Source organism: Rhinoderma darwinii (assembly GCF_050947455.1).
Source record: "Rhinoderma darwinii isolate aRhiDar2 chromosome 5 unlocalized genomic scaffold, aRhiDar2.hap1 SUPER_5_unloc_42, whole genome shotgun sequence".
In the NCBI taxonomy this organism is placed as follows: Eukaryota; Metazoa; Chordata; class Amphibia; order Anura; family Rhinodermatidae; genus Rhinoderma; species Rhinoderma darwinii.
In genome coordinates, this window is record NW_027461801.1 from 276,800 (window position 1) to 293,150 (window position 16,351).

The 16,351-nt window shown below is 47.7% G+C and overlaps 11 non-coding genes across 11 annotated transcripts; all 11 read left to right on the forward strand.

Annotated features, from left to right (window-relative positions):
* The first annotated feature begins 743 nt into the window (after positions 1–743).
* Positions 744–934, forward strand: LOC142693115 (U2 spliceosomal RNA). The gene has a single exon (XR_012861488.1). It is a non-coding gene; the product is annotated as a U2 spliceosomal RNA (small nuclear RNA).
* A 1,296-nt stretch (positions 935–2,230) lies between these two features.
* Positions 2,231–2,421, forward strand: LOC142693116 (U2 spliceosomal RNA). The gene has a single exon (XR_012861489.1). It is a non-coding gene; the product is annotated as a U2 spliceosomal RNA (small nuclear RNA).
* A 1,288-nt stretch (positions 2,422–3,709) lies between these two features.
* Positions 3,710–3,900, forward strand: LOC142693117 (U2 spliceosomal RNA). The gene has a single exon (XR_012861490.1). It is a non-coding gene; the product is annotated as a U2 spliceosomal RNA (small nuclear RNA).
* A 1,292-nt stretch (positions 3,901–5,192) lies between these two features.
* Positions 5,193–5,383, forward strand: LOC142693118 (U2 spliceosomal RNA). Its single transcript, XR_012861491.1, has one exon. It is a non-coding gene; the product is annotated as a U2 spliceosomal RNA (small nuclear RNA).
* A 1,288-nt stretch (positions 5,384–6,671) lies between these two features.
* LOC142693119 (U2 spliceosomal RNA) lies at positions 6,672–6,862 on the forward strand. Its single transcript, XR_012861492.1, has one exon. It is a non-coding gene; the product is annotated as a U2 spliceosomal RNA (small nuclear RNA).
* Positions 6,863–8,154: 1,292 nt separating this feature from the next.
* LOC142693120 (U2 spliceosomal RNA) lies at positions 8,155–8,345 on the forward strand. Its single transcript, XR_012861493.1, has one exon. It is a non-coding gene; the product is annotated as a U2 spliceosomal RNA (small nuclear RNA).
* A 1,288-nt stretch (positions 8,346–9,633) lies between these two features.
* Positions 9,634–9,824, forward strand: LOC142693121 (U2 spliceosomal RNA). Its single transcript, XR_012861494.1, has one exon. It is a non-coding gene; the product is annotated as a U2 spliceosomal RNA (small nuclear RNA).
* A 1,280-nt stretch (positions 9,825–11,104) lies between these two features.
* On the forward strand, positions 11,105–11,295 carry LOC142693123 (U2 spliceosomal RNA). Its single transcript, XR_012861496.1, has one exon. It is a non-coding gene; the product is annotated as a U2 spliceosomal RNA (small nuclear RNA).
* A 1,304-nt stretch (positions 11,296–12,599) lies between these two features.
* On the forward strand, positions 12,600–12,790 carry LOC142693124 (U2 spliceosomal RNA). The gene has a single exon (XR_012861497.1). It is a non-coding gene; the product is annotated as a U2 spliceosomal RNA (small nuclear RNA).
* A 1,284-nt stretch (positions 12,791–14,074) lies between these two features.
* Positions 14,075–14,265, forward strand: LOC142693126 (U2 spliceosomal RNA). Its single transcript, XR_012861498.1, has one exon. It is a non-coding gene; the product is annotated as a U2 spliceosomal RNA (small nuclear RNA).
* A 1,296-nt stretch (positions 14,266–15,561) lies between these two features.
* LOC142693127 (U2 spliceosomal RNA) lies at positions 15,562–15,752 on the forward strand. Its single transcript, XR_012861499.1, has one exon. It is a non-coding gene; the product is annotated as a U2 spliceosomal RNA (small nuclear RNA).
* The last annotated feature ends 599 nt before the right edge of the window (positions 15,753–16,351 follow it).

The following is a 16,351-nucleotide window of genomic DNA, read 5'->3' on the forward strand; positions in this document are numbered from 1 at the left end:
AGAGCAGCAATTTGGATTTGTTACTATGTTACCTAGAAGAATAACAAACTGTGCAAGGATGGAGGTTGTAGGAGCAAGGAGAAGTTGTCTGTAAAGTTGGTGGATGCCTATTTTCCATTTTGCAGTCCCTTGTCTCCCTCTTGTGGCCTCCTGGAGGCAACTAGCTGTGCAAAAAAAAGACAGCCTGGCGGCCGGCTGTTGCAGTGTTGCCCTCTCAGGCAACACTGAGTGACTGACTGAGCCTCACCGTCTTATATAAAGTTCAGACGGAACTTTGCACGTGTCATAGTGGAGCCCTCAGGATTCCAGAGCCAGCTTTCTGACATCATAATGGGGCCTCAGAGATAAAAGCCTGGGCCCAGGCAGTGTTGGTCAGTGCTGCTCAGCAGGCAGCACTGGACTGGACTGGATTACAGCTGATACAAGGTGTGAAGGAACAAGGGGTGGCTGTGGGCATGCACTTGCTGCCGCTGCCAGTGTTTATCTGCATGGCAGCAGGGCATTTGGGCGTTGCCAGGAAGGCGTTTTTATGTAGATTCCTCCTCTTTCAGCACTGCATTGTGGTGCAAGCAAAAGAAGCAAATCCTGTCTGGCTTCCTCTCCGGCCTTTATTCACCTCCCGTGTAGCTGTGAGTGTGTGAGCCTGCAGGGCCCCATGGAATTGCCTAGAAGTAGGCTGAATCGCTGCAAGGGCTGAACAGCAGTATCGGGCAGGCTCGGGCAACGCGCGGCCCGTTCGGGTTATCGCTTCTCGGCCTTTTGGCTAAGATCAAGTGTAGTATCTGTTCTTATCAGTTTAATATCTGATACGTCCCCTATCTGGGGACCATATATTAAATGGATTTTTAGAACAGGGAGATGGAAATAGAGCTTGCTCTGTCCACTCCACGCATTGACCTGGTATTGCAGTATTTCCAGGACCGGTGCACCCTTTCCTTATGTGTTGACTAAAAGCAGATTCCAAAAGTGTTTTTTGTCTTTGCTATTGTTTCTGTCTTTCTGAAGGGATCTCCCCTTTTAATCCCATTATTTCAACACCTGTTGGACAATGCATGAGTGATAATGAGCTCATTGATTAAATGCAATTAATGAATAGATTGCCACCTCTTGTTGTGTGTCGTCTGTGTTTCTGTGTTTCCGGCATTTCACATTGGAACACCTCATTCACCTTCCTTGTCTTCTCTCCGCCCTCCCTTTTAGGTAAGTTAAAGAGCTGCACCTGAGCCAGCCACTGATTGATTGATTGATTGATTGATTGATTGATTGATTGATTGATTGATTGATTGATTGATGCAGCACAACAGTCAAATAGTGGAGTGGAGTAGGGGAACAGCAAACAGCCAATAAAGCAGCCCGCCCGCTCGCCTGCCCGCCACAATGGACCTACCTGTGTACACTAGATGGATGTGATGGAATGTACTGTCGTCCCTACATTTCAAGAAGAAGTAAGAATTGCAGTTGCAACAAAGCCTTGCTTGCCTACAAAGAGAGCAGCAATTTGGATTTGTTACTATGTTACCTAGAAGAATAACAAACTGTGCAAGGATGGAGGTTGTAGGAGCAAGGAGAAGTTGTCTGTAAAGTTGGTGGATGCCTATTTTCCATTTTGCAGTCCCTTGTCTCCCTCTTGTGGCCTCCTGGAGGCAACTAGCTGTGCAAAAAAAAGACAGCCTGGCGGCCGGCTGTTGCAGTGTTGCCCTCTCAGGCAACACTGAGTGACTGACTGAGCCTCACCGTCTTATATAAAGTTCAGACGGAACTTTGCACGTGTCATAGTGGAGCCCTCAGGATTCCAGAGCCAGCTTTCTGACATCATAATGGGGCCTCAGAGATAAAAGCCTGGGCCCAGGCAGTGTTGGTCAGTGCTGCTCAGCAGGCAGCACTGGACTGGACTGGATTACAGCTGATACAAGGTGTGAAGGAACAAGGGGTGGCTGTGGGCATGCACTTGCTGCCGCTGCCAGTGTTTATCTGCATGGCAGCAGGGCATTTGGGCGTTGCCAGGAAGGCGTTTTTATGTAGATTCCTCCTCTTTCAGCACTGCATTGTGGTGCAAGCAAAAGAAGCAAATCCTGTCTGGCTTCCTCTCCGGCCTTTATTCACCTCCCGTGTAGCTGTGAGTGTGTGAGCCTGCAGGGCCCCATGGAATTGCCTAGAAGTAGGCTGAATCGCTGCAAGGGCTGAACAGCAGTATCGGGCAGGCTCGGGCAACGCGCGGCCCGTTCGGGTTATCGCTTCTCGGCCTTTTGGCTAAGATCAAGTGTAGTATCTGTTCTTATCAGTTTAATATCTGATACGTCCCCTATCTGGGGACCATATATTAAATGGATTTTTAGAACAGGGAGATGGAAATAGAGCTTGCTCTGTCCACTCCACGCATTGACCTGGTATTGCAGTATTTCCAGGACCGGTGCACCCTTTCCTTATGTGTTGACTAAAAGCAGATTCCAAAAGTGTTTTTTGTCTTTGCTATTGTTTCTGTCTTTCTGAAGGGATCTCCCCTTTTAATCCCATTATTTCAACACCTGTTGGACAATGCATGAGTGATAATGAGCTCATTGATTAAATGCAATTAATGAATAGATTGCCACCTCTTGTTGTGTGTCGTCTGTGTTTCTGTGTTTCCGGCATTTCACATTGGAACACCTCATTCACCTTCCTTGTCTTCTCTCCGCCCTCCCTTTTAGGTAAGTTAAAGAGCTGCACCTGAGCCAGCCACTGATTGATTGATTGATTGATTGATTGATTGATTGATTGATTGATTGATTGATGCAGCACAACAGTCAAATAGTGGAGTGGAGTAGGGGAACAGCAAACAGCCAATAAAGCAGCCCGCCCGCTCGCCTGCCCGCCACAATGGACCTACCTGTGTACACTAGATGGATGTGATGGAATGTACTGTCGTCCCTACATTTCAAGAAGAAGTAAGAATTGCAGTTGCAACAAAGCCTTGCTTGCCTACAAAGAGAGCAGCAATTTGGATTTGTTACTATGTTACCTAGAAGAATAACAAACTGTGCAAGGATGGAGGTTGTAGGAGCAAGGAGAAGTTGTCTGTAAAGTTGGTGGATGCCTATTTTCCATTTTGCAGTCCCTTGTCTCCCTCTTGTGGCCTCCTGGAGGCAACTAGCTGTGCAAAAAAAAGACAGCCTGGCGGCCGGCTGTTGCAGTGTTGCCCTCTCAGGCAACACTGAGTGACTGACTGAGCCTCACCGTCTTATATAAAGTTCAGACGGAACTTTGCACGTGTCATAGTGGAGCCCTCAGGATTCCAGAGCCAGCTTTCTGACATCATAATGGGGCCTCAGAGATAAAAGCCTGGGCCCAGGCAGTGTTGGTCAGTGCTGCTCAGCAGGCAGCACTGGACTGGACTGGATTACAGCTGATACAAGGTGTGAAGGAACAAGGGGTGGCTGTGGGCATGCACTTGCTGCCGCTGCCAGTGTTTATCTGCATGGCAGCAGGGCATTTGGGCGTTGCCAGGAAGGCGTTTTTATGTAGATTCCTCCTCTTTCAGCACTGCATTGTGGTGCAAGCAAAAGAAGCAAATCCTGTCTGGCTTCCTCTCCGGCCTTTATTCACCTCCCGTGTAGCTGTGAGTGTGTGAGCCTGCAGGGCCCCATGGAATTGCCTAGAAGTAGGCTGAATCGCTGCAAGGGCTGAACAGCAGTATCGGGCAGGCTCGGGCAACGCGCGGCCCGTTCGGGTTATCGCTTCTCGGCCTTTTGGCTAAGATCAAGTGTAGTATCTGTTCTTATCAGTTTAATATCTGATACGTCCCCTATCTGGGGACCATATATTAAATGGATTTTTAGAACAGGGAGATGGAAATAGAGCTTGCTCTGTCCACTCCACGCATTGACCTGGTATTGCAGTATTTCCAGGACCGGTGCACCCTTTCCTTATGTGTTGACTAAAAGCAGATTCCAAAAGTGTTTTTTGTCTTTGCTATTGTTTCTGTCTTTCTGAAGGGATCTCCCCTTTTAATCCCATTATTTCAACACCTGTTGGACAATGCATGAGTGATAATGAGCTCATTGATTAAATGCAATTAATGAATAGATTGCCACCTCTTGTTGTGTGTCGTCTGTGTTTCTGTGTTTCCGGCATTTCACATTGGAACACCTCATTCACCTTCCTTGTCTTCTCTCCGCCCTCCCTTTTAGGTAAGTTAAAGAGCTGCACCTGAGCCAGCCACTGATTGATTGATTGATTGATTGATTGATTGATTGATTGATTGATTGATTGATTGATGCAGCACAACAGTCAAATAGTGGAGTGGAGTAGGGGAACAGCAAACAGCCAATAAAGCAGCCCGCCCGCTCGCCTGCCCGCCACAATGGACCTACCTGTGTACACTAGATGGATGTGATGGAATGTACTGTCGTCCCTACATTTCAAGAAGAAGTAAGAATTGCAGTTGCAACAAAGCCTTGCTTGCCTACAAAGAGAGCAGCAATTTGGATTTGTTACTATGTTACCTAGAAGAATAACAAACTGTGCAAGGATGGAGGTTGTAGGAGCAAGGAGAAGTTGTCTGTAAAGTTGGTGGATGCCTATTTTCCATTTTGCAGTCCCTTGTCTCCCTCTTGTGGCCTCCTGGAGGCAACTAGCTGTGCAAAAAAAAGACAGCCTGGCGGCCGGCTGTTGCAGTGTTGCCCTCTCAGGCAACACTGAGTGACTGACTGAGCCTCACCGTCTTATATAAAGTTCAGACGGAACTTTGCACGTGTCATAGTGGAGCCCTCAGGATTCCAGAGCCAGCTTTCTGACATCATAATGGGGCCTCAGAGATAAAAGCCTGGGCCCAGGCAGTGTTGGTCAGTGCTGCTCAGCAGGCAGCACTGGACTGGACTGGATTACAGCTGATACAAGGTGTGAAGGAACAAGGGGTGGCTGTGGGCATGCACTTGCTGCCGCTGCCAGTGTTTATCTGCATGGCAGCAGGGCATTTGGGCGTTGCCAGGAAGGCGTTTTTATGTAGATTCCTCCTCTTTCAGCACTGCATTGTGGTGCAAGCAAAAGAAGCAAATCCTGTCTGGCTTCCTCTCCGGCCTTTATTCACCTCCCGTGTAGCTGTGAGTGTGTGAGCCTGCAGGGCCCCATGGAATTGCCTAGAAGTAGGCTGAATCGCTGCAAGGGCTGAACAGCAGTATCGGGCAGGCTCGGGCAACGCGCGGCCCGTTCGGGTTATCGCTTCTCGGCCTTTTGGCTAAGATCAAGTGTAGTATCTGTTCTTATCAGTTTAATATCTGATACGTCCCCTATCTGGGGACCATATATTAAATGGATTTTTAGAACAGGGAGATGGAAATAGAGCTTGCTCTGTCCACTCCACGCATTGACCTGGTATTGCAGTATTTCCAGGACCGGTGCACCCTTTCCTTATGTGTTGACTAAAAGCAGATTCCAAAAGTGTTTTTTGTCTTTGCTATTGTTTCTGTCTTTCTGAAGGGATCTCCCCTTTTAATCCCATTATTTCAACACCTGTTGGACAATGCATGAGTGATAATGAGCTCATTGATTAAATGCAATTAATGAATAGATTGCCACCTCTTGTTGTGTGTCGTCTGTGTTTCTGTGTTTCCGGCATTTCACATTGGAACACCTCATTCACCTTCCTTGTCTTCTCTCCGCCCTCCCTTTTAGGTAAGTTAAAGAGCTGCACCTGAGCCAGCCACTGATTGATTGATTGATTGATTGATTGATTGATTGATTGATTGATTGATTGATGCAGCACAACAGTCAAATAGTGGAGTGGAGTAGGGGAACAGCAAACAGCCAATAAAGCAGCCCGCCCGCTCGCCTGCCCGCCACAATGGACCTACCTGTGTACACTAGATGGATGTGATGGAATGTACTGTCGTCCCTACATTTCAAGAAGAAGTAAGAATTGCAGTTGCAACAAAGCCTTGCTTGCCTACAAAGAGAGCAGCAATTTGGATTTGTTACTATGTTACCTAGAAGAATAACAAACTGTGCAAGGATGGAGGTTGTAGGAGCAAGGAGAAGTTGTCTGTAAAGTTGGTGGATGCCTATTTTCCATTTTGCAGTCCCTTGTCTCCCTCTTGTGGCCTCCTGGAGGCAACTAGCTGTGCAAAAAGAAGACAGCCTGGCGGCCGGCTGTTGCAGTGTTGCCCTCTCAGGCAACACTGAGTGACTGACTGAGCCTCACCGTCTTATATAAAGTTCAGACGGAACTTTGCACGTGTCATAGTGGAGCCCTCAGGATTCCAGAGCCAGCTTTCTGACATCATAATGGGGCCTCAGAGATAAAAGCCTGGGCCCAGGCAGTGTTGGTCAGTGCTGCTCAGCAGGCAGCACTGGACTGGACTGGATTACAGCTGATACAAGGTGTGAAGGAACAAGGGGTGGCTGTGGGCATGCACTTGCTGCCGCTGCCAGTGTTTATCTGCATGGCAGCAGGGCATTTGGGCGTTGCCAGGAAGGCGTTTTTATGTAGATTCCTCCTCTTTCAGCACTGCATTGTGGTGCAAGCAAAAGAAGCAAATCCTGTCTGGCTTCCTCTCCGGCCTTTATTCACCTCCCGTGTAGCTGTGAGTGTGTGAGCCTGCAGGGCCCCATGGAATTGCCTAGAAGTAGGCTGAATCGCTGCAAGGGCTGAACAGCAGTATCGGGCAGGCTCGGGCAACGCGCGGCCCGTTCGGGTTATCGCTTCTCGGCCTTTTGGCTAAGATCAAGTGTAGTATCTGTTCTTATCAGTTTAATATCTGATACGTCCCCTATCTGGGGACCATATATTAAATGGATTTTTAGAACAGGGAGATGGAAATAGAGCTTGCTCTGTCCACTCCACGCATTGACCTGGTATTGCAGTATTTCCAGGACCGGTGCACCCTTTCCTTATGTGTTGACTAAAAGCAGATTCCAAAAGTGTTTTTTGTCTTTGCTATTGTTTCTGTCTTTCTGAAGGGATCTCCCCTTTTAATCCCATTATTTCAACACCTGTTGGACAATGCATGAGTGATAATGAGCTCATTGATTAAATGCAATTAATGAATAGATTGCCACCTCTTGTTGTGTGTCGTCTGTGTTTCTGTGTTTCCGGCATTTCACATTGGAACACCTCATTCACCTTCCTTGTCTTCTCTCCGCCCTCCCTTTTAGGTAAGTTAAAGAGCTGCACCTGAGCCAGCCACTGATTGATTGATTGATTGATTGATTGATTGATTGATTGATTGATTGATTGATTGATGCAGCACAACAGTCAAATAGTGGAGTGGAGTAGGGGAACAGCAAACAGCCAATAAAGCAGCCCGCCCGCTCGCCTGCCCGCCACAATGGACCTACCTGTGTACACTAGATGGATGTGATGGAATGTACTGTCGTCCCTACATTTCAAGAAGAAGTAAGAATTGCAGTTGCAACAAAGCCTTGCTTGCCTACAAAGAGAGCAGCAATTTGGATTTGTTACTATGTTACCTAGAAGAATAACAAACTGTGCAAGGATGGAGGTTGTAGGAGCAAGGAGAAGTTGTCTGTAAAGTTGGTGGATGCCTATTTTCCATTTTGCAGTCCCTTGTCTCCCTCTTGTGGCCTCCTGGAGGCAACTAGCTGTGCAAAAAAAAGACAGCCTGGCGGCCGGCTGTTGCAGTGTTGCCCTCTCAGGCAACACTGAGTGACTGACTGAGCCTCACCGTCTTATATAAAGTTCAGACGGAACTTTGCACGTGTCATAGTGGAGCCCTCAGGATTCCAGAGCCAGCTTTCTGACATCATAATGGGGCCTCAGAGATAAAAGCCTGGGCCCAGGCAGTGTTGGTCAGTGCTGCTCAGCAGGCAGCACTGGACTGGACTGTATTACAGCTGATACAAGGTGTGAAGGAACAAGGGGTGGCTGTGGGCATGCACTTGCTGCCGCTGCCAGTGTTTATCTGCATGGCAGCAGGGCATTTGGGCGTTGCCAGGAAGGCGTTTTTATGTAGATTCCTCCTCTTTCAGCACTGCATTGTGGTGCAAGCAAAAGAAGCAAATCCTGTCTGGCTTCCTCTCCGGCCTTTATTCACCTCCCGTGTAGCTGTGAGTGTGTGAGCCTGCAGGGCCCCATGGAATTGCCTAGAAGTAGGCTGAATCGCTGCAAGGGCTGAACAGCAGTATCGGGCAGGCTCGGGCAACGCGCGGCCCGTTCGGGTTATCGCTTCTCGGCCTTTTGGCTAAGATCAAGTGTAGTATCTGTTCTTATCAGTTTAATATCTGATACGTCCCCTATCTGGGGACCATATATTAAATGGATTTTTAGAACAGGGAGATGGAAATAGAGCTTGCTCTGTCCACTCCACGCATTGACCTGGTATTGCAGTATTTCCAGGACCGGTGCACCCTTTCCTTATGTGTTGACTAAAAGCAGATTCCAAAAGTGTTTTTTGTCTTTGCTATTGTTTCTGTCTTTCTGAAGGGATCTCCCCTTTTAATCCCATTATTTCAACACCTGTTGGACAATGCATGAGTGATAATGAGCTCATTGATTAAATGCAATTAATGAATAGATTGCCACCTCTTGTTGTGTGTCGTCTGTGTTTCTGTGTTTCCGGCATTTCACATTGGAACACCTCATTCACCTTCCTTGTCTTCTCTCCGCCCTCCCTTTTAGGTAAGTTAAAGAGCTGCACCTGAGCCAGCCACTGATTGATTGATTGATTGATTGATTGATTGATTGATTGATTGATTGATTGATGCAGCACAACAGTCAAATAGTGGAGTGGAGTAGGGGAACAGCAAACAGCCAATAAAGCAGCCCGCCCGCTCGCCTGCCCGCCACAATGGACCTACCTGTGTACACTAGATGGATGTGATGGAATGTACTGTCGTCCCTACATTTCAAGAAGAAGTAAGAATTGCAGTTGCAACAAAGCCTTGCTTGCCTACAAAGAGAGCAGCAATTTGGATTTGTTACTATGTTACCTAGAAGAATAACAAACTGTGCAAGGATGGAGGTTGTAGGAGCAAGGAGAAGTTGTCTGTAAAGTTGGTGGATGCCTATTTTCCATTTTGCAGTCCCTTGTCTCCCTCTTGTGGCCTCCTGGAGGCAACTAGCTGTGCAAAAAAAAGACAGCCTGGCGGCCGGCTGTTGCAGTGTTGCCCTCTCAGGCAACACTGAGTGACTGACTGAGCCTCACCGTCTTATATAAAGTTCAGACGGAACTTTGCACGTGTCATAGTGGAGCCCTCAGGATTCCAGAGCCAGCTTTCTGACATCATAATGGGGCCTCAGAGATAAAAGCCTGGGCCCAGGCAGTGTTGGTCAGTGCTGCTCAGCAGGCAGCACTGGACTGGACTGGATTACAGCTGATACAAGGTGTGAAGGAACAAGGGGTGGCTGTGGGCATGCACTTGCTGCCGCTGCCAGTGTTTATCTGCATGGCAGCAGGGCATTTGGGCGTTGCCAGGAAGGCGTTTTTATGTAGATTCCTCCTCTTTCAGCACTGCATTGTGGTGCAAGCAAAAGAAGCAAATCCTGTCTGGCTTCCTCTCCGGCCTTTATTCACCTCCCGTGTAGCTGTGAGTGTGTGAGCCTGCAGGGCCCCATGGAATTGCCTAGAAGTAGGCTGAATCGCTGCAAGGGCTGAACAGCAGTATCGGGCAGGCTCGGGCAACGCGCGGCCCGTTCGGGTTATCGCTTCTCGGCCTTTTGGCTAAGATCAAGTGTAGTATCTGTTCTTATCAGTTTAATATCTGATACGTCCCCTATCTGGGGACCATATATTAAATGGATTTTTAGAACAGGGAGATGGAAATAGAGCTTGCTCTGTCCACTCCACGCATTGACCTGGTATTGCAGTATTTCCAGGACCGGTGCACCCTTTCCTTATGTGTTGACTAAAAGCAGATTCCAAAAGTGTTTTTTGTCTTTGCTATTGTTTCTGTCTTTCTGAAGGGATCTCCCCTTTTAATCCCATTATTTCAACACCTGTTGGACAATGCATGAGTGATAATGAGCTCATTGATTAAATGCAATTAATGAATAGATTGCCACCTCTTGTTGTGTGTCGTCTGTGTTTCTGTGTTTCCGGCATTTCACATTGGAACACCTCATTCACCTTCCTTGTCTTCTCTCCGCCCTCCCTTTTAGGTAAGTTAAAGAGCTGCACCTGAGCCAGCCACTGATTGATTGATTGATTGATTGATTGATTGATTGATTGATTGATGCAGCACAACAGTCAAATAGTGGAGTGGAGTAGGGGAACAGCAAACAGCCAATAAAGCAGCCCGCCCGCTCGCCTGCCCGCCACAATGGACCTACCTGTGTACACTAGATGGATGTGATGGAATGTACTGTCGTCCCTACATTTCAAGAAGAAGTAAGAATTGCAGTTGCAACAAAGCCTTGCTTGCCTACAAAGAGAGCAGCAATTTGGATTTGTTACTATGTTACCTAGAAGAATAACAAACTGTGCAAGGATGGAGGTTGTAGGAGCAAGGAGAAGTTGTCTGTAAAGTTGGTGGATGCCTATTTTCCATTTTGCAGTCCCTTGTCTCCCTCTTGTGGCCTCCTGGAGGCAACTAGCTGTGCAAAAAAAAGACAGCCTGGCGGCCGGCTGTTGCAGTGTTGCCCTCTCAGGCAACACTGAGTGACTGACTGAGCCTCACCGTCTTATATAAAGTTCAGACGGAACTTTGCACGTGTCATAGTGGAGCCCTCAGGATTCCAGAGCCAGCTTTCTGACATCATAATGGGGCCTCAGAGATAAAAGCCTGGGCCCAGGCAGTGTTGGTCAGTGCTGCTCAGCAGGCAGCACTGGACTGGACTGGATTACAGCTGATACAAGGTGTGAAGGAACAAGGGGTGGCTGTGGGCATGCACTTGCTGCCGCTGCCAGTGTTTATCTGCATGGCAGCAGGGCATTTGGGCGTTGCCAGGAAGGCGTTTTTATGTAGATTCCTCCTCTTTCAGCACTGCATTGTGGTGCAAGCAAAAGAAGCAAATCCTGTCTGGCTTCCTCTCCGGCCTTTATTCACCTCCCGTGTAGCTGTGAGTGTGTGAGCCTGCAGGGCCCCATGGAATTGCCTAGAAGTAGGCTGAATCGCTGCAAGGGCTGAACAGCAGTATCGGGCAGGCTCGGGCAACGCGCGGCCCGTTCGGGTTATCGCTTCTCGGCCTTTTGGCTAAGATCAAGTGTAGTATCTGTTCTTATCAGTTTAATATCTGATACGTCCCCTATCTGGGGACCATATATTAAATGGATTTTTAGAACAGGGAGATGGAAATAGAGCTTGCTCTGTCCACTCCACGCATTGACCTGGTATTGCAGTATTTCCAGGACCGGTGCACCCTTTCCTTATGTGTTGACTAAAAGCAGATTCCAAAAGTGTTTTTTGTCTTTGCTATTGTTTCTGTCTTTCTGAAGGGATCTCCCCTTTTAATCCCATTATTTCAACACCTGTTGGACAATGCATGAGTGATAATGAGCTCATTGATTAAATGCAATTAATGAATAGATTGCCACCTCTTGTTGTGTGTCGTCTGTGTTTCTGTGTTTCCGGCATTTCACATTGGAACACCTCATTCACCTTCCTTGTCTTCTCTCCGCCCTCCCTTTTAGGTAAGTTAAAGAGCTGCACCTGAGCCAGCCACTGATTGATTGATTGATTGATTGATTGATTGATTGATTGATTGATTGATTGATTGATTGATTGATTGATGCAGCACAACAGTCAAATAGTGGAGTGGAGTAGGGGAACAGCAAACAGCCAATAAAGCAGCCCGCCCGCTCGCCTGCCCGCCACAATGGACCTACCTGTGTACACTAGATGGATGTGATGGAATGTACTGTCGTCCCTACATTTCAAGAAGAAGTAAGAATTGCAGTTGCAACAAAGCCTTGCTTGCCTACAAAGAGAGCAGCAATTTGGATTTGTTACTATGTTACCTAGAAGAATAACAAACTGTGCAAGGATGGAGGTTGTAGGAGCAAGGAGAAGTTGTCTGTAAAGTTGGTGGATGCCTATTTTCCATTTTGCAGTCCCTTGTCTCCCTCTTGTGGCCTCCTGGAGGCAACTAGCTGTGCAAAAAAAAGACAGCCTGGCGGCCGGCTGTTGCAGTGTTGCCCTCTCAGGCAACACTGAGTGACTGACTGAGCCTCACCGTCTTATATAAAGTTCAGACGGAACTTTGCACGTGTCATAGTGGAGCCCTCAGGATTCCAGAGCCAGCTTTCTGACATCATAATGGGGCCTCAGAGATAAAAGCCTGGGCCCAGGCAGTGTTGGTCAGTGCTGCTCAGCAGGCAGCACTGGACTGGACTGGATTACAGCTGATACAAGGTGTGAAGGAACAAGGGGTGGCTGTGGGCATGCACTTGCTGCCGCTGCCAGTGTTTATCTGCATGGCAGCAGGGCATTTGGGCGTTGCCAGGAAGGCGTTTTTATGTAGATTCCTCCTCTTTCAGCACTGCATTGTGGTGCAAGCAAAAGAAGCAAATCCTGTCTGGCTTCCTCTCCGGCCTTTATTCACCTCCCGTGTAGCTGTGAGTGTGTGAGCCTGCAGGGCCCCATGGAATTGCCTAGAAGTAGGCTGAATCGCTGCAAGGGCTGAACAGCAGTATCGGGCAGGCTCGGGCAACGCGCGGCCCGTTCGGGTTATCGCTTCTCGGCCTTTTGGCTAAGATCAAGTGTAGTATCTGTTCTTATCAGTTTAATATCTGATACGTCCCCTATCTGGGGACCATATATTAAATGGATTTTTAGAACAGGGAGATGGAAATAGAGCTTGCTCTGTCCACTCCACGCATTGACCTGGTATTGCAGTATTTCCAGGACCGGTGCACCCTTTCCTTATGTGTTGACTAAAAGCAGATTCCAAAAGTGTTTTTTGTCTTTGCTATTGTTTCTGTCTTTCTGAAGGGATCTCCCCTTTTAATCCCATTATTTCAACACCTGTTGGACAATGCATGAGTGATAATGAGCTCATTGATTAAATGCAATTAATGAATAGATTGCCACCTCTTGTTGTGTGTCGTCTGTGTTTCTGTGTTTCCGGCATTTCACATTGGAACACCTCATTCACCTTCCTTGTCTTCTCTCCGCCCTCCCTTTTAGGTAAGTTAAAGAGCTGCACCTGAGCCAGCCACTGATTGATTGATTGATTGATTGATTGATTGATTGATTGATTGATTGATGCAGCACAACAGTCAAATAGTGGAGTGGAGTAGGGGAACAGCAAACAGCCAATAAAGCAGCCCGCCCGCTCGCCTGCCCGCCACAATGGACCTACCTGTGTACACTAGATGGATGTGATGGAATGTACTGTCGTCCCTACATTTCAAGAAGAAGTAAGAATTGCAGTTGCAACAAAGCCTTGCTTGCCTACAAAGAGAGCAGCAATTTGGATTTGTTACTATGTTACCTAGAAGAATAACAAACTGTGCAAGGATGGAGGTTGTAGGAGCAAGGAGAAGTTGTCTGTAAAGTTGGTGGATGCCTATTTTCCATTTTGCAGTCCCTTGTCTCCCTCTTGTGGCCTCCTGGAGGCAACTAGCTGTGCAAAAAAAAGACAGCCTGGCGGCCGGCTGTTGCAGTGTTGCCCTCTCAGGCAACACTGAGTGACTGACTGAGCCTCACCGTCTTATATAAAGTTCAGACGGAACTTTGCACGTGTCATAGTGGAGCCCTCAGGATTCCAGAGCCAGCTTTCTGACATCATAATGGGGCCTCAGAGATAAAAGCCTGGGCCCAGGCAGTGTTGGTCAGTGCTGCTCAGCAGGCAGCACTGGACTGGACTGGATTACAGCTGATACAAGGTGTGAAGGAACAAGGGGTGGCTGTGGGCATGCACTTGCTGCCGCTGCCAGTGTTTATCTGCATGGCAGCAGGGCATTTGGGCGTTGCCAGGAAGGCGTTTTTATGTAGATTCCTCCTCTTTCAGCACTGCATTGTGGTGCAAGCAAAAGAAGCAAATCCTGTCTGGCTTCCTCTCCGGCCTTTATTCACCTCCCGTGTAGCTGTGAGTGTGTGAGCCTGCAGGGCCCCATGGAATTGCCTAGAAGTAGGCTGAATCGCTGCAAGGGCTGAACAGCAGTATCGGGCAGGCTCGGGCAACGCGCGGCCCGTTCGGGTTATCGCTTCTCGGCCTTTTGGCTAAGATCAAGTGTAGTATCTGTTCTTATCAGTTTAATATCTGATACGTCCCCTATCTGGGGACCATATATTAAATGGATTTTTAGAACAGGGAGATGGAAATAGAGCTTGCTCTGTCCACTCCACGCATTGACCTGGTATTGCAGTATTTCCAGGACCGGTGCACCCTTTCCTTATGTGTTGACTAAAAGCAGATTCCAAAAGTGTTTTTTGTCTTTGCTATTGTTTCTGTCTTTCTGAAGGGATCTCCCCTTTTAATCCCATTATTTCAACACCTGTTGGACAATGCATGAGTGATAATGAGCTCATTGATTAAATGCAATTAATGAATAGATTGCCACCTCTTGTTGTGTGTCGTCTGTGTTTCTGTGTTTCCGGCATTTCACATTGGAACACCTCATTCACCTTCCTTGTCTTCTCTCCGCCCTCCCTTTTAGGTAAGTTAAAGAGCTGCACCTGAGCCAGCCACTTATTGATTGATTGATTGATTGATTGATTGATTGATTGATTGATTGATTGATTGATTGATGCAGCACAACAGTCAAATAGTGGAGTGGAGTAGGGGAACAGCAAACAGCCAATAAAGCAGCCCGCCCGCTCGCCTGCCCGCCACAATGGACCTACCTGTGTACACTAGATGGATGTGATGGAATGTACTGTCGTCCCTACATTTCAAGAAGAAGTAAGAATTGCAGTTGCAACAAAGCCTTGCTTGCCTACAAAGAGAGCAGCAATTTGGATTTGTTACTATGTTACCTAGAAGAATAACAAACTGTGCAAGGATGGAGGTTGTAGGAGCAAGGAGAAGTTGTCTGTAAAGTTGGTGGATGCCTATTTTCCATTTTGCAGTCCCTTGTCTCCCTCTTGTGGCCTCCTGGAGGCAACTAGCTGTGCAAAAAAAAGACAGCCTGGCGGCCGGCTGTTGCAGTGTTGCCCTCTCAGGCAACACTGAGTGACTGACTGAGCCTCACCGTCTTATATAAAGTTCAGACGGAACTTTGCACGTGTCATAGTGGAGCCCTCAGGATTCCAGAGCCAGCTTTCTGACATCATAATGGGGCCTCAGAGATAAAAGCCTGGGCCCAGGCAGTGTTGGTCAGTGCTGCTCAGCAGGCAGCACTGGACTGGACTGGATTACAGCTGATACAAGGTGTGAAGGAACAAGGGGTGGCTGTGGGCATGCACTTGCTGCCGCTGCCAGTGTTTATCTGCATGGCAGCAGGGCATTTGGGCGTTGCCAGGAAGGCGTTTTTATGTAGATTCCTCCTCTTTCAGCACTGCATTGTGGTGCAAGCAAAAGAAGCAAATCCTGTCTGGCTTCCTCTCCGGCCTTTATTCACCTCCCGTGTAGCTGTGAGTGTGTGAGCCTGCAGGGCCCCATGGAATTGCCTAGAAGTAGGCTGAATCGCTGCAAGGGCTGAACAGCAGTATCGGGCAGGCTCGGGCAACGCGCGGCCCGTTCGGGTTATCGCTTCTCGGCCTTTTGGCTAAGATCAAGTGTAGTATCTGTTCTTATCAGTTTAATATCTGATACGTCCCCTATCTGGGGACCATATATTAAATGGATTTTTAGAACAGGGAGATGGAAATAGAGCTTGCTCTGTCCACTCCACGCATTGACCTGGTATTGCAGTATTTCCAGGACCGGTGCACCCTTTCCTTATGTGTTGACTAAAAGCAGATTCCAAAAGTGTTTTTTGTCTTTGCTATTGTTTCTGTCTTTCTGAAGGGATCTCCCCTTTTAATCCCATTATTTCAACACCTGTTGGACAATGCATGAGTGATAATGAGCTCATTGATTAAATGCAATTAATGAATAGATTGCCACCTCTTGTTGTGTGTCGTCTGTGTTTCTGTGTTTCCGGCATTTCACATTGGAACACCTCATTCACCTTCCTTGTCTTCTCTCCGCCCTCCCTTTTAGGTAAGTTAAAGAGCTGCACCTGAGCCAGCCACTGATTGATTGATTGATTGATTGATTGATTGATTGATTGATTGATTGATTGATTGATTGATTGATGCAGCACAACAGTCAAATAGTGGAGTGGAGTAGGGGAACAGCAAACAGCCAATAAAGCAGCCCGCCCGCTCGCCTGCCCGCCACAATGGACCTACCTGTGTACACTAGATGGATGTGATGGAATGTACTGTCGTCCCTACATTTCAAGAAGAAGTAAGAATTGCAGTTGCAACAAAGCCTTGCTTGCCTACAAAGAGAGCAGCAATTTGGATTTGTTACTATGTTACCTAGAAGAAT